The 4,324-nt window shown below is 39.3% G+C and overlaps 1 non-coding gene across 1 annotated transcript; it reads right to left on the bottom strand.

Annotated features, from left to right (window-relative positions):
• Positions 1–334: 334 nt before the first annotated feature.
• Trnaa-cgc (transfer RNA alanine (anticodon CGC)) lies at positions 335–407 on the bottom strand. Its single transcript has one exon. It is a non-coding gene; the product is annotated as a tRNA-Ala (tRNA).
• Positions 408–4,324: the final 3,917 nt, after the last annotated feature.

Below are 4,324 nucleotides of genomic sequence, written 5' to 3'. Positions count from 1 at the left end.
CAGATTTACTTAGTGTATAAAAGAGGAACACATGTCCTTGAGGCGCAATGATATTGAAATCAAACAGTATGTTCTCTCTGCTTTCACTATCATTACGACTTAAGGACATGTGTTCAGAACACACTCTTTGATTTCACTGTCGTTACGACTCAAAAATGGAGGAGGAGGAGGAGATTAGTGTTTAACGTCCCGTCGACAACGAGGTCATTAGAGACGGAGCGCAAGCTCGGGTGAGGAAAGGATGGGGAAGGAAATCGGCCGTGCCCTTTCACAGGAACCATCCTGGCATTTGCCTGAAGCGATTTAGGGAAATCACGGAAAACCTAAATCAGGATGGCCGGAGACGGGATTGAACCGTCGTCCTCCCGAATGCGAGTCCAGTGTGCTAACCACTGCGCCACCTAGCTCGGTCTCAAAAATGTGTGTTGATCTTTTATATTTTTACTAAATATGACGTTCTCCCACTATTATTTATTGACCTTTTCCAAGATGATGATTTTACATTTGGCATCTCGTGGAGAGCTAATATTTTTCTTAATTTAGGGCCAATTTTGAGCTTTATGTTCTGCTTTATATGTTAATGACATAATCACAGTCACTTGAAAATAGCATAGAAGGCCTAAACCCAGATCGTAATTAAATAAACAACGATATAGTCAAATGGCGGTCTGTTCATTTAAAAACAAATGAAGTAACTAAAGATTACTAAAATCATCTGATGAGGACGACAGAGTAAGTAGTTGAAACCTTTAGACTGAACACAAATCTGACGAGGAATGAACTCAGAGATATTCATTCAAGAATGCCGCCTCATGAAACTACGTTGTCACGTGTGTTATAATACTTGCGGAATGTATCGTTTACGAATCCGTATTTTGAGCACTTGCTAGATCCAAATATGTTATATTCAGTGGTTTTGAGGGCTCTTTGCCACTTCTCGTATCCACTCACTGATTTCGTGAATTAATAAAGTGGAGCAACACGTATGAAAAAGCCCATTTTACTCATGTTTCATTTTATCGTTACTGCTTGTCTCAATAAGGTATGAATATATTATTTGTTACGAGGTAATAAAATATCACTGAAGTGAACTTGTCGTGCCCATGAAAATAATTTAACGAAACTCATCCTGATGTTATTCAACTTATCAATCATGTAATGAGTTCTACATAGTTAAAGATCTAAAGAGAAAACTGAGGTAACCTTGAAGGCTGTTGTGTATTATAATTCTATTTGGGGGTATTTAGTCTTGATAGTCATTAATTATAACTTTCTTTAAGCAACGTAAAATCTGCACCTTACATAAGAGTTTTCCTAGGTGATCTACTTCACTAATACAGTCATATTTACTGTGGAAATCTTACACTAAGGACTAACAGCATAAAATGTTATACACATATTCTTTTCTGCTAACGCAAATGCACACTATAACTGGTCCCCGCTCGAGAACGTGAAAAACTGATATATCTCTTACTGTACGTGTACTAAGTGCATGTAATTTATGCTTCACGAAAACGCAATAATTTCAACCCAGGCGGAGAGGGAAAGTTGTTAAAAGTCCAATAACCGACGCCAAGAAAAGGAGATTCTGTCAGTGGAGCAGTTCCATGTAACTGAAAAATTTCACTGTTTCACTCAAGGTTACTTGTGCCTAGTTCAGTTAGAATATCTCACAGTTCCACACTGTAATTTTAAATGAGTTTGCTAGCAGTGTGACTGTAGTTAGGATCTTGAATAGTCTGAGACTGTAACATCGTGTAACGTAACAAATAAGCTAAGCGATCCGAGATTTTTTTTCTGTATCAATTACTGACTTACCAGTTATTACTCAGAGACGATAAATAGTATTTCAGTGCTATAATTAATTGTTCATTTGAGAATAAGTGCTGCTTTTGTGAATTTTAACCAAATTAAGAGATGTTAAAGACCAGAACTCAGAAGTTAAACACGAATCTCAACATTGATCCAATAGAAGAAACAATCCTGCAGACATACGAAAATGTGGCGTTAGCTAGTCAGCCGTCCAGTCCGTTAGCCGCCTTATGTAGAAAGCTAGAAACGATATCCGCACTGATGCCAACGGAACTTATAGACGTTTGGGAATTTACGAAAATACGCGATGTTTTTGCATAATGAAATATGGAACCAGCAAGACGCTATTGCATCTGGCATTAACGAACTTTCATCCAAGCACGTTCCTCAGGTAAAGAGCTATTGGATGAGATAGCCACTGCGAAAGTAGCACTTTGTGGTATGCCAGAAACGGTACTGAGACTATCTACTGAAGAAGAAGAAGTTAAACAGAAACAAACGGAGTTGTTGGAGACAAAATGGTTCAAATGGCTCTGAGCACTATGGGACTTAACATCTCAGCTCATCTGTCCCTTAGGACTTAGGACTACTTAAACCCAACTAAACTACGGACATCACACACATCCACTTCCAAGGCAGGATTCGAACCTGCGACCGTAGCGGTCGCGCGGTTCCAGACTGAAGCGCCTAGAACCGCTCGGACACACTGGCCGGCTGATGGAGACAATTCACCAGTTGTCAGTGAAAGTAAATTATGTCCTGCTATGAAGGTAAGACGATAAACGAACAGTTTGAATTAAAGAGAAATTTGCTAGCGGGCGAATTTGCTTCTTAGACGTCGACCAAAGACGAACAAATTTCATATCGCTGATGCTGAGAATCACAAAGAAATTTTAGATTTGTATGCAAATGACTGATATACAAAATTGTTCTGATACCCGGTCTATAGTAAGTTGCGAAAAGCAAATGAGAAGCTAAGTAATGACCTTTTCCTATGGCATAGCACTGGCGGTGAACAGTTTGGAGAAATGATTAAAGAATTAGCCAAACTGAAGGATATCATGCAGAATTACAGATCGGGGACACCATGTTCGGAGGAAGATGATCTTTCCTTGTTGACACAGAGCAAAATGTTGAATGTGCTAACAAATGCGCTAGGTGTTGTGTGACGCAGTTCGTCATTTAATGCGGGATTGGAGCTTCTCTTTACAATTATGATGATGATGGAGGAAAACTTAATAAAACATCCACAGTTTTCAGTTTTCGAGACAGATAAGAAAAATGTGTATCCTGTTACTTTGACATATACCGTGATCGTATGTACAGAGATTTGTATTCGTAATAAGCTTCATCCGACGAGAAGTTGTTCTGTGGGCTATGGAAGTAGATGAATATTGCTTGAACGTATCACAAGTTTGAGAAGCATTATTGGCAAAATACTGGTTGGTGGGTGTGCAAGAACGATTACACAAAGAAGTTTACAATGGCAAACAATTCCAGTTAAACGAGTGGAGTCTCCAGAAATACCTCGAAAAATATTTAATTAGCACTAGGAGTTGGGACAATCCGGTCTCACAACACAACGTTATGAGGATCTTAAAAGTAAAACTGCCTAGTCATATTCACGAGAAACTGCTAAAACATTTCTCAATCTAACAGAATTCTGTCTTAAATTGATTTGATCTAATATGCGAAGATACAAAAACAAAAAAACAAAAAAAATGGCTCTGAGCACTATGCGACTTAACTTCTGAGGTCATCAGTCGCCTAGAACTTAGAACTAATTAAACCTAACTAACCTAAGGACATCACACACATCCATGCCTGAGGCAGGATTCGAACCTGTGACCGTAGCGGTCGCTCGGTTCCAGACTGCAGCACCTAGAACCACACGGCCACTCCAGCCGGCTGATGCAAAAGTGTCGCCGCAGAATGAGAAATATAATAACACTAAACATAAGGATCACAATGGTAGCAATACATATCAAGCGAAACACCACAGTCAGCAGAGTATGAACAGGGAAGCCTGTAGCAGTGATAATAGCAATAGAAATCACAACAAAAATCATTTAACCATAGAAAGTATACAAGGTACGATCACCAGGTTATTTGAACCTGAATAACAATCTTCAGTGGCAAAATCAACCTAAGGGATATAATCCAAACTTGAAGTGCCAAGGTCTGAGTGAGGACAGGAAAGCGATGAACAATGGAATTCGACAGACCGTTTACAACCAGAAAATCTGATTTCCGCTGCACACAGCCCCGAACGAGTTGTCAAGGAATGGTGTAGGATCCGACAGCAATCAGTTCAGTTAGTAAGATATGACAATGGGTTCGGCATTAGGGAGGAATGTTATGCTCTAACACCTCGAACTTTCAGAAAATGAACAGCATTTTATCACCAACCACAATGAATACACACATAGGAAATATTTTCACTATCGTTATTTTAGACACAAGGACTGCAGTGAGGATGATATCTAATGGCCTGTACAGTAAGGTATGTGAC

The sequence above is a fragment of the Schistocerca nitens genome, chromosome 1, assembly GCF_023898315.1.
Source record: "Schistocerca nitens isolate TAMUIC-IGC-003100 chromosome 1, iqSchNite1.1, whole genome shotgun sequence".
Lineage (NCBI taxonomy): Eukaryota > Metazoa > Arthropoda > Insecta > Orthoptera > Acrididae > Schistocerca > Schistocerca nitens.
Note: the sequence above shows the minus strand (reverse complement) of the source record. Positions and strands in the feature narration are given on the sequence as shown.